At 38.8% G+C, this 13486-nt stretch overlaps 1 protein-coding gene across 1 annotated transcript in view; it reads left to right on the forward strand.

Moving 5' to 3' along the window:
- Window positions 1-7529: 7529 nt before the first annotated feature.
- Window positions 7530-13486, forward strand: part of LOC110466164 (protein FAM167B-like) — a 39463-nt gene continuing 33506 nt past the window's right edge. The window contains exon 1 of the mRNA XM_021522517.1: window positions 7530-7624. The gene's annotated coding sequence lies outside the window, so the exon portion shown is untranslated. The remainder of the gene's footprint in view (window positions 7625-13486) is intronic.

Below are 13486 nucleotides of genomic sequence, written 5' to 3' on the forward strand. Positions count from 1 at the left end.
GCTGTACGTTCAGCAGGGAATAACAACTACGTACCATTTTAACGTCTTTGTATTTCCCAGCCTGACGTCAGAACCAATTGCCTTCCTTACGTGGGCGAACGTACAGCATATAAGTCAAAAGTGAGGAAATAAAAGATAGTTAGAAGTAGAGAGAAATATAAATATCCCAAAGTGAGGTTTTACCAAGCAAGGCACTAGGAAATAAAAGGTAGTTAGAAGTAGAGAGAAATATAAATATTTCAAAGTGAGGTATTGCCAAGCAAGGCACTAGTAAATAAAAGGTTAGAAGTAGAGAGAAATATAAATATCCCAAAGTGAGGTATTGCCAAGCAAGGCACTAGGAAATAAAAGGTAGTTAGAAGTAGAGAGAAATATAATATCCTAAAGTGAGGTATTGCCAAGCAAGGCACTAGTAAATAAAAGGTTAGAAGTAGAGAGAAATATAAATATCCCAACTATTGCAATTGGTGCGGTAGATTTATTTTGGTCGCTTTTGTGTCCCCAGGTAGCCAAGTAGAGGGCACAAAAGCAACCCCCGATTCCGCAGGTGGGGGTGGGGACCCACATTAGTCGCCTCTTACGATACATGCCGAGGGCAACAGCAGGTGTATTATTTCTTTTCTCGATCCACGACCTGCAGGTTTGCATACAATGTAGCGCATATTTTCAACAGTAGGATAAACTTTGGTTGCACATTTTTTCTTCACATCACTTCAATGGGAAATTTACATTCAGCTCAACTAAAAAAAGTCTGAGAGATTTCAATCTAAGCTTTCTTCAGTTACCTTTCGCTCTTGTCAGTTTCGTCGTAATACAGGCTGTCCTCTGTTCACAGTATTCTCGTGTCTGCTTGTCGCTTGTCGCACTGTAAAAGATCAGATCATTCAGAATACTCATGAATATCTTTTGAGTGCCGTACTTAACTCAAAGGTCCCTGCAGGTAGGGTGTAAGAATTGTACCTACTTCCCCAATCGCATAATCGTAAGAGGCGACTAAAATTGGGATCTTATCTTTTCCCCTCTTTCTAAACAACTTTCTTCTTCCTAATGACAATGCCTCAATTTTAGCCTTTAGTTGAGCGTTTGCCACTGTGCGGAAGGCTTTGGGTTCTGTTCCCTGGTCGAGACATACCAAAGTCTGTAAAAATGGTAGTTTCTACTCCTGCTTAACGCTCAGCAATTTAGGAGTGGGACGACTGGTTCGCCCGTTGTCAGTATAATGTGACCGCATGGGGTGTCCTGCTGGGTGTCTTCGGCAGTATGTTTCAGTGAGGTAGCACTATAAAGTCGACATCAGTTCCGCGCTATCACAAAGAGGCAAACACGAACATATCGCAGCCTCCCAAAACACACACGCATACACTACACGCATGCATCTTGTACACAGGTGAGATCGTCCTTAAAAGACCATAGCTGTTGATAGGACGTTAAACAATATTTAACCAAACCAAACTTAACTAAAAGGCTATCCATAAAATAGCAGAGCTGTGAGACTTATATACAACACAAGTGTTAATCAGCTGTTTATCAACAACTCCCAACATCGTAAAGATTAGCGCTCTTTGTTTTGTGTTTCTTCATCCACGATAAAATCCCAAAAATATACTTAACTTCTACATAGGGTTATTTATCGAACACTCATGATTGCTTAGAATTGAGCAATATCAAAATATTTGAAGTACTTTCCAATACAACTCGGGCATGGAACACCAAAATTATAAAGTAGCTGTGTGATTTTGCATCAATCAACAAGCTTGTACCCGAAAATAAATTTGTATGCAACGCCAGCTCGTTCTTTTTAAATCCACAATGCATTTCAACCACAAGTGTTTCAAAATGGTATATGTAGATTATTCGACTGCTGGCGAGTTCGGGACACTTTCAAGTCGCGTATCCAGCAAATACTGTTATAATGACTACTGTTTTGTACTCCGTGAAAAGAGAACTCTTGTAAGTCGTGTATCTATAATGGCTACTGTTTTGTACTCCGTGACAAGAGAACTCTTGTAAGTCGTGTACCTAGCTAATACTGTTATAATGACTACTGTTTCACTCTGTGACAAGAGAACGCTTGTAAGTCAAGTATCTAACTAATACTGTTATAATGGCTTCTGTTTGCACTCCGTGACAAGAGAACGCTTGTAAGTCGTGTACCTAGCTATATACTGTTATAATGACTACTGTTTTGTACTCCGTGAAAAGAGAACTCATGTAAGTCGTGTATCTATAATGGCTACTGTTTTACTCTGTGACTGGAGAACGCTTGTAAGTCGTGTACCTAGCTAATATTGTTATAATGACTACTGTTTTACTCTGTGACTGGAGAACGCTTGTAAGTCGTGAACCTAGCTAATATTGTTATAATGACTACTGTTTTACTCTGTGATAAGATAACACCTGTAAGTCGTGTACCTAGCTATATACTGTTATAATGACTACTGTTTTACTCTGTGACAAGATAACACCTGTAAGTCGTGTACCTAGCTATATACTGTTATAATGGCTACTGTTTTACTCTGTGACAAGAGAACACATGTAAGTCGTGTAACTAGCTAATACTGTTATAATGACTACTGTTTTACTCTGTGACAAGAGAACGCTTGTAAGTCAAGTATCTAACTAATACTGTTATAATGGCTTCTGTTTGCACTCCGTGACAAGAGAACGCTTGTAAGTCGTGTACCAAGCTATATACTGTTATAATGACTACTGTTTTGTACTCCGTGAAAAGAGAACTCATGTAAGTCGTGTATCTAGCTATATACTGTTATAATGACTACTGTTTTGTACTCCGTGAAAAGAGAACTCATGTAAGTCGTGTATCTATAATGGCTACTGTTTTACTCTGTGACTGGAGAACGCTTGTAAGTCGTGTACCTAGCTAATATTGTTATAATGACTACTGTTTTACTCTGTGACTGGAGAACGCTTGTAAGTCGTGAACCTAGCTAATATTGTTATAATGACTACTGTTTTACTCTGTGATAAGATAACACCTGTAAGTCGTGTACCTAGCTATATACTGTTATAATGACTACTGTTTTACTCTGTGACAAGATAACACCTGTAAGTCGTGTACCTAGCTATATACTGTTATAATGGCTACTGTTTTACTCTGTGACAAGAGAACACATGTAAGTCGTGTAACTAGCTAATACTGTTATAATGACTACTGTTTTACTCTGTGACAAGAGAACGCTTGTAAGTCAAGTATCTAACTAATACTGTTATAATGGCTTCTGTTTGCACTCCGTGACAAGAGAACGCTTGTAAGTCGTGTACCAAGCTATATACTGTTATAATGACTACTGTTTTGTACTCCGTGAAAAGAGAACTCATGTAAGTCGTGTATCTAGCTAATATTGTTATAATGGCTACTTTTTTGTACTCCGTGAAAAGAGAACTCATGTAAGTCGTGTATCTATAATGGCTACTGTTTTGTACTCCGTGACAAGAGAACTCTTGTAAGTCTTGTATCTAGCTAATATTATTATAATGACTACTGTTTTGTACTCCGTGAAAAGAGAACTCATGTAAGTCGTGTATCTAGCTAATATTGTTATAATGGCTACTGTTTTGTACTCCGTGACAAGAGAACTCTTGCAAGTCTTGTATCTAGCTAATATTATTATAATGACTATTGTTTTGTACTCCGTGAAAAGAGAACTCATGTAAGTCGTGTATATAGCTAATATTGTTATAATGGCTACTTTTTTGTACTCCGTGAAAAGAGAACTCATGTAAGTCGTGTATCTATAATGGCTACTGTTTTGTACTCCGTGAAAAGAGAACTCATGTAAGTCGTGTATATAGCTAATATTGTTATAATGGCTACTTTTTTGGACTCCGTGAAAAGAGAACTCATGTAAGTCGTGTATCTATAATGGCTACTGTTTTACGCTGTGACTGGAGAACGCTTGTAAGTCGTGTATCTAGCTACTATTGTTATAATGACTACTGTTTTACTCTGTGACAAGAGAACACATGTAAGTCGTGTACCTAGCTAATACTGTTATAATGACTACTGTTTCACTCTGTGACAAGAGAACGCTTGTAAGTCAAGTATCTAACTAATACTGTTATAATGGCTTCTGTTTGCACTCCGTGACAAGAGAACGCTTGTAAGTCGTGTACCAAGCTATATACTGTTATAATGACTACTGTTTTGTACTCCGTGAAAGGAGAACTCATGTAAGTCGTGAATCTAGCTAATATTGTTATAATGGCTACTGTCTTGTACTCCGTGAAAAGAGAACTCTTGTAAGTCGTGTACCTAGCTATATACTGTTATAATGACTACTGTTTTGTACTCCGTGAAAAGAGAACTCATGTAAGTCGTGTATATAGCTAATATTGTTATAATGGCTACTTTTTTGGACTCCGTGAAAAGAGAACTCATGTAAGTCGTGTATCTATAATGGCTACTGTTTTGTCCTCCGTGACAAGAGAACTCTTGTAAGTCTTGTATCTAGCTAATATTATTATAATGACTACTGTTTTGTACTCCGTGAAAAGAGAACTCATGTAAGTCGTGTATCTATAATGGCTACTGTTTTGTCCTCCGTGACAAGAGAACTCTTGTAAGTCTTGTATCTAGCTAATATTATTATAATGACTACTGTTTTGTCCTCCGTGAAAAGAGAACTCATGTAAGTCGTGTATCTATAATGGCTACTGTTTTGTACTCCGTGAAAAGAGAACTAATGTAAGTCGTGTATCTAGCTAATATTGTTATAATGGCTACTGTTTTACTCTGTGACTGGAGAACGCTTGTAAGTCGTGTATCCAGCTACTATTGTTATAATGACTACTGTTTTACTCTGTGACAAGAGAACACATGTAAGTCGTGTACCTAGCTAATATTGTTATAATGACTACTGTTTTACTCTGTGACAGGAGAACGCCTGTAAGTCGTGTATCTATAATTACTAATGTTCTACTCTGTGACAGGAGAACGCCTGTAAGTCGTGTATCTATAATTACTGATGTTTTACTCTGTGACAGGAGAACGCCTGTAAATCGTGTATCTATAATGACTACTGTTCTACTCTGTGACAGGAGAATGCTTGTAAGCCGTACTGAGATGTTATGTTGGAACACATCCAGATCAAATAAACTTCATATTCTACAATACTAAAAAAAAAAAAAAAAAAAAAAAAAAAAAGAAAAAAGCACAGTTGCATCAATAAATACATATAAACCATTTTGAATCGGAGGTATATCTTCATGTAAATATGACAGTTTGCCGATGACATATGTATAACAGTCTTTGATCCTGGAATGTGTCCAGGAGAAATTGTGTGAATTATTCACAAGGCGCCGGATACGTTGTAATGTTAAACAAGATAATATCGATGTTTACTCCGTGGTGATGCTTGATGTTCGGACGGTCCCAGATGTAGTAGAGGTATTTCGAACGTAAGCTGCAGTCGTTATGATCAGTTCAGAATCACTTCATATTGTAAATGTGACTGTCAACGTTTTGGTTTTGGACAGAGGGTTATTGTCACAAGGTAGGTCTTCTTATATAATGGACTTTTATTTGTATAAAGATGTTATATATTGAGATATTACAATGTGATTAATTTGGCAATACAGTTTATTGTAAGGTACGTGATATTTGCTCACACTAAAGAACACAAACTGAGCTTTCTGTAGCTATTCGATCAGATTTAATTGCGCGCCTTTTAATTTTCCTGTCGTAATCGAATATCTTAGATATACAATGTATATTGTCTGTGTACATGCACGTATATTTTCAAGCTTGGCGATTAGGCACCAGAGATCGCGTGTTCGAATCCCGAACAAGGCAAGATTTTCTTTTGGTTTGATTTTATTTCGTTTAACGTCCAATCAACAGCTAAGGTCATTTAAGGACATGCTCTATGTGTGTTGTGTAAGCGTGAATGTGTGTATGTATGCCGGAAACAGGGTATGTTGGTGTGCTTGCCTCCTTGTGATCGCGCGGATCTGATGCCGACTTTATAGTGCTATCCCACTGAAATACCATGCCGAAGGCACCAAATACAGCGTTATGCCCAGTCACATTATACTGACAACGGGTGAACCAGTTGTTGCAATTACCTTAAATGCTGAACGTTAAGGAGGGACCATTTTAAGGACTTTGGTACGTCTCGGCCTAGGAACAGACCTTATTGCCTTCCTCATCTGGGCAAACGTTCAACAGTCAACATTTAAGCCAAAAGTGAGCTTTTGCCAAGCAAGGCGCTAAGAAATAAAAGTTGGTTAGAAGTAGAGAGAAGTATAAGGATCTCAAATATTGCAAGGGGTGCTGCAGATTCATTTTGGTCACTCTTGTGTCCCCAAGCAGAGGGCACAAAAGCAAATCCCCCATTCTGCAGGGGGTTTAGTATTAGTAGCCTCTTACGATATCTGCAGTGAGTAACAGCAGGTATGTTCCTTTCTCGATCCCCGACTTGCAGGGCTGCAAGGCAAAAGTAAAAGAATGCCTATTTTCTGTTGTTTTACTGTAAGAGAATGTGTAATGGTTTCCCGTTAAAAACCTTATACTTCACGAGCATGGCAGAATATCGATATTTCCGACGAGTGAAAATTGCAAGTGAAACTATCGTTATATATGGACAGTATTCAATAAGAAACTTGAAGTGCATTGATGAAAATATTACGCCGAAATATCACTTCATCAGCAATAGGATTTAGAAGCGTAATCTTTGGTGCCACGTAACGTTTATGATTACGTTAATTTTGACATCAAGACTGCGCGCCATTTTGAGTTACGAGTTGGTGTGATGAGGTGTGATCTGCTTACTATAATGCTATCAATAATGCAGTTATGTTGAAAACTTAGTATTGTATGCCAATTACCTCACCGTCGTTAACCCGAGGCTTTGAAGGCAGTGGATATAATAGACCGTTCTGATTGGCCAAAATAAAATCGACACTATACTTTATACTTCGTGAAGATATTTTTTGTATGTTTTTAAATTTCTGATATATCACTGGTGAAATTGTAATAAACATATACAGGTAATTATACGCATATACACATGCACACTACAGTAAATACACATGTACATAAAGACTGTCTTTTTGGCAAATTGATTACATTTATAATCTAATAGGTGAAATGATGTGTATAGACTTTGTTTTACTACGGGACCAGGCGTTGTGGGACACCCTTTTGTTCTTCTTTTATCTTTTAAGCTTTTATCTTAAGCTTTTATCTTTTAAGCTTTCATCTTTTGAAATTTTCTTCACAGTGTTATTTGTGACAACGTTTCCTTTCGTCCCGCTGAAGTATTGTCATTCTCAGTAACAAAAATTTTGGTAACATTCCAATTTCCTTATGCATGTACATTTTTCTCTCTCTCAAAACTGTTAGATGCCTCAATTGAAGTGTTTTTTTAATCGACAAGCATGTACTTAATGATTGTTTAACGATAATTGTGTCCTCGTACTCGAGTTCACATTACCTTATCATAGATTTATACTAGTATCGGCTGTGTTTGGTGTAGACACGACAACCGGATTACACCGGCAGAACCGGAAGTAGACCAGCAGGTATCAACCAGAAGTTTTACAGTCAAATATCACAATATCTAACTACCCGGTGAACGCGATTGATTTCTCCTAGTTCATAAAGGTAAGTAAGTAGTTTCAATGTATTACTTAGAATATGTAACATCATGACGGCAAATAGAATACCTGTACACGTAGCATAAAAATTGTCTGGTACAGATCCAAAATATTTTGCAAATGGAGATGGGTACACGTTCTTAATGGGAACGAACTATCAAAAACCGTTTAAAAACCGAAAGGATGGAAGAATAAAGAAGAATTGGCACGGAAAGAAGTTTAGATTCGATGAGATTTGATCATAAACTGGTATACAGTGTAGCAGCTGATCAGTCAACACAGAAGTGTTGGGAAGGGCCAAGCGTAGTCGTACTCCTGGGTGTTGAACATGGGACGGTAAAATATTGTGTCATCTGAGTAAAAGCATTTTGTTTTTGTATCCGTACTTGTCATGTATGGGTGGTAATTTATATATATATACGACTTATAAAAGTGGTCCTAAAACAGATTCTTGTGGAATGCCGTTGTTTACTTTCTTCTAGCATAGCATTTACTGTGTATTTTGTTTGTGATTTAGAAAAATGCATTTTTCCAGTTGGTCATTTTATCGGTAAAAGCATACGTGCTCATGTTTATGGATGAGTCGGGTGGTGTGGAGTACATCCAAATTTGTGCTAGAGATTGTAGAGGTATTCTGTTTGTTATCGGTCTGCATTTCTAACGCCTTGTTTTTAGTACTTTGGCAGTTGTATACTACAACAGAGATACCGTAACCCCCAACTCGGACAGTATCATACTCCACTCTAGACAGTATCATACTCCACTCTAGACAGTATCATACTCCACTCTAGACAGTATCATACTCCACTCTAGACAGTATCATATTCCACTCTAGACAGTATCATACTCCATTCTAGACAGTATCATACCCCACTCTAGACAGTATCATACTCCACTCTAGACAGGCTCATACTCCACTCTAGACAGTATCATACTCCAAACTAGACAGTATCATACTCCACTCTAGACAGTATCATACTCCACTCTAGAGTGGAGTATGATACTGTCTAGAGTGGGGTATGATACTGTCTAGACAGTATCATACTCCAATCTAGACAGTATCATACTCCACTCTATACAGTATCATACTCCACTCTAGGCAGTATCATACTCCACTCTAGACAGTATCCTACTCCACTCTAGACAGTATCGTACTCCACTCTAGACAGTATCATACCCCAATCTAGACAGTATCAACTCCACTCTAGAGAGTATCATACTCCACTCTAGACAGTATCATCCTCCACTCTAGACAGTATCATACTCCACTCTAGACTGTATCATACTCCAATCTAGACAGTATCATACTCCACTCTATACAGTATCATACTCCACTCGAGACAGTATCATACTCCACTCTAGACAGTAGCATACTCCACTCTAGACAGTATCATACTCTCATACTCCAAACTAGACAGTATCATACTCCACTCTAGACAGTAGCATACTCCACTCTAGACAGTACCATACTCCAATCTAGACAGTATCAACTCCACTCTGGACAGTATCATACTCCACTCTAGACAGTACCATACTCCACTCTAGACAGCATCATACTCCACTCTAGACAGTATCATACCCCCCTCTAGACAGTATCATACTCCACTCTAGAGTGGAGTATGATACTGTCTAGAGGGGGGTATGATACTGTCTAGAGTGGAGTATGAGACTGTCTAGAGTGGAGGATGATACTGTCTAGAGTGGAGTATGATACGGTCTAGAGTGGAGTATGATACTGTCTAGAGTGGTGTATGATACTGTCTAGAGTGGAGTATGATAATGTCTAGAGTGGAGTATGATAATGTCTAGAGTGGAGTATGATAATGTCTAGAGTGGAGTATGATAATGTCTAGAGTGGAGTATGATACTGTCTAGTTTGGAGTATGAGAGTATGATACTGTCTAGAGTGGAGTATGAGACTGTCTAGAGGGGAGTATGATACTGTCTAGAGTGGAGGATGATACTGTCTAGAGTGGAGTATGAGACTGTCTAGAGGGGAGTATGATACTGTCTAGAGTGGAGTATGATTCTGTCTAGAGTGGAGTATGATACTGTCTAGTGTGGGGTATGATACTGTCTAGAGTGGAGTTGATACTGTCTAGATTGGAGTATGATACTGTCTAGAGTGGGGGATGATACTGTCTAGAATGGAGTATGATACTGTCTAGAGTGGAGTAGGATACTGTCTAGAGTGGAGAATGATACTGTCTAGAGCGGAGTATGATACTGTCTAGTTTGGAGTATGATCCTGTCTAGAGTGGAGTATGATACTGTCTAGTGTGGGGTATGATACTGTCTAGAGTGGAGTATGAGACTGTCTAGAGGGGAGTGTGATACTGTCTAGAGTGGGGTATGATACTGTCTAGAATGGAGGATGATACTGTCTAGAGTGGAATATGATACTGTCTAGAGTGGGGTATGATACTGTATAGAGTGGAGTATGATACTGTCTAGAGTGGTGGATGATACTGTCTAGAGTGGAGTTGATACTCTCTAGATTGGAGTATGATACTGTCTAGAGGGGAGTATGATACTGTCTAGATTGGAGTATGATACAGTCTAGAGTGGAGTATGATACTGTCTAGATTGGAGTATGATACTGTTTAGAGTGGAGTATGATACTGTCTAGAGTGGTGTATGATACTGTCTAGAGTGGAGTATGATTCTGTCTAGAGTGGGGTATGATACTGTCTAGACAGTATCATACTCCAATCTAGACAGTATGAACTCCACTCTAGACAGTATCATACTCCACTCTAGACAGGCTCAGACGAGCAACACGGGTAACTTGACTAGCTCAGTTATATACACACAGGGTTAGAACTACAACCTTACGATAATTAGGCCGACGCGCTACCAACTGTGCTACAGGTATGACGCCCCTGATGTAAGTTGTAGCAGGAAACAACACAATAGCGAGACATCTGTTTTCGGAATTATGTTTGACGTATTTGTACTTTTGTTATTAATGATATTAACTAACTAATTACGGGTATACAAATCTGTAGTTGTCATTATACAGGTGCGTACTACCTGTATATAGCGTTTTAACTTACTGAGAGTTCTTATCATAAAGATCTGTCATTCTATTTCATTTTGTATAAACGAACGTAAAATTATGGAAGTACAGAATATGTTTGCCATCTGAGTATACTAAGGTCGACCAGGTGATGAAGGAATCTTAAAATCGGTCTTGCTCAAGCTCGTTTATAAACCATAGGCAATGATAGAGTTTTGTATACACCGTATAGGTATAACGAGACTAGTTGGAGACTGTCTGTATGCTCTGGGAAGTCGTATTTTTTTCTAGCTCATTATTCTTTCCTGTAAAGTTTTGTAGTCAATAGAAATTGCTGCCCCAATTCAGCCAGCAGTGTGTACACTGTTCCCTATGTTGTGCAGTTCCGTGGTACTTTCGATAACACTCATACGTTTCAGTGTCTATAAGTTTGTCATTGTTTATAAAATATTCACGTTTGATGTTATTTTGTCGTTTCTAAAAAGGCAAAGACCAAAATATGAATATTCAGGTTATCAAAATCTTATCGGTCTACACTGTCGATAAAAGCTCCATATTCTGTCAGCTGTATACAAAGTGAACCCGTTTCGTTTCCTCCTTCCCTATGATATTTACATTATATAAAGGGGTGTCGACCAAGTACGTATTATAATTATACACACAACATTATCAAATTTCCTTCACGGAAACATAATTACTGGGTACAAGTATCCTCTCTCACGAGTGGCACGTGCAACAGTCGGTCACTGAGAGGTCAATGTCCAGAAGTTTGTAATTTAAATAAGGTAAATATTGTGGTGAATTTCGGGACAGAGTTTGTGAAAGTGTGAAAGTTTGTTTACGTGTTCAAAATATTGTATCGTCCAGCAGTTCTCGGGTGTTAGAAGATGTTCCCCATGGTTCTACCAAGATTCATTACGTTACTGTTTGAGAATAGTTATCATAGACCATCTCGAAACGAGAGGTCAAAAGGGCCTGTAACGTAACAGTTGTTCCCGAATGTAACAAGAGGTCCCTCCGACCTGTAACGTTAACGGCTGTACACGAATGTAACAAGAGGAACCTTGGGCCTGTAACGTTAACAGTTGTAACCCTAATGCTACAAGAGGTCAAATGGGCCTGTAATGTAAACAGATGTACACGAATGTTACAAAAGGTCCCTCGGGCCTGTAACGTAACAGTTGTTCCCGAATGTAACAAGAGGTCAAATGGGTCTGTAACGTTAACAGTTGAACCCGAATGTAACAAGAGGTCAAATGGGCCTGTAATGTTAACGGCTGTACACGAATGCTAGAAGAGGGACCTCTGGCTTGTGACGTAAGCAGCTGTACCCGAATGCTACAAGAGGTCAAAAGGGCCTGTAACGTAACAGTTGTTCCCGAATGTAACAAGAGGTCCCTCCGACCTGCAACGTTAACAGTTGTACATGAATGTAATAAGAGGGCCCTCGGGCTTGTGACGTTAACAGTTGTTCCAGGATGTAACAAGAGGTCCCTTGGACCTGTAACTTTAACAGCTGAACCCGAATGTAAGAAGAGGTCAAATGGGCCTGTAATGTAAACAGATGTACACGAATGTTACAAAATGTCCCTCGGGCCTGTAACGTAACAGTTGTGCCCGAATGTAACAAGAGGGCCCTCGGGCCTGTAACGTTAACAGCTGAACCCGAATGTAACAAGAGGTCAAATGGGCCTGTAATGTTAACGGCTGTACATGAATGTTACAAGAGGTCCCTCGGGCCTACAATGTTTACAGCTGTATCTGAATGTAAGAAGAGGTCTATTGGGCCTGTTACGTCAAAAGATGTACCCGAATGAAAAAGGGATCCTTCCGTCCTGTAACGTTAGCATATGTACACGAATGTTACAAGAGGTCCCTTGGGCCTGTAACGTTAACAGCAGTATCCGAATGTTACAAAAGGTCTCTTGTGCCCGTAATGTTAACAGCTGTATTCGAATGTAACAAGTGGTCCCTCGGGCCTGTAAGGTTAACAGTTGTGCCTACATGTAGTAAGAGGTCCCTCGGGCCTGTACTGTTAACAGTTGTATATGAATGTTACAAGAGGTCACTCGGACCTGCAACGTGAACAGCTGTACCCGAATGCTACAAAACGTCCAACTGGCCTGTAACGTTTACAACTGTACCTGAATGTTACAAGAGGTATCTCGAGCCTGTAACGTTAACAGTAGTATCCGAATGTTACAAGAGGTCCATCTGGCATTTAACGTTAACAGCTGTATCCGAATGTAACAAAAGGTCCCTCGGTCCTGCAACATTAACAGCTGTACATGAATGCTTCAAGAGATCACTCGGGCCTGGAATATTAACAGCTGTACCCGAATGCAACAAAAGGTCAAAATGGCCTGCAACGCTAACAGGTGTACCTGCATATTAAAGAGGGTCCAAATGGCCTGTTACCCTTTAGTCCACCATATTTAATGATATAATATTCGAAAAGTTTTCCTTATAAAGATATAGTTTCTACCAGTTTTCATTCATCACTAACTTTGACAGCAATAACTGACGATCATATTTATTATTATTTGTAAGTTTGTCAATCAGGTATGTCATTTGAACGAATTTCAAATGTGTACCTTCTTTAAATAGTGTGTAAACATCTAGGTTTTGCTCCATTTTTATTGGCGGAGTCAACATTTTATTCCGTGAATTGAATTAAAATAATGTATTTAAAGCTAACAAAATGAGTAACAAATATTTTACTGACAGTTGTTTAAAGTCGTATAAAAGAAGAACATACAAGTTGAATATTAATATTTAACTTCTAACATTCAACTTAATTCATAGAACTATGACAGTGGTGTTCCTTGGGTCTTTTTCAGGATGGAAAAT

The sequence above is a fragment of the Mizuhopecten yessoensis genome, unplaced genomic scaffold, assembly GCF_002113885.1.
Source record: "Mizuhopecten yessoensis strain PY_sf001 unplaced genomic scaffold, ASM211388v2 scaffold11121, whole genome shotgun sequence".
Classification (NCBI taxonomy): Eukaryota; Metazoa; Mollusca; class Bivalvia; order Pectinida; family Pectinidae; genus Mizuhopecten; species Mizuhopecten yessoensis.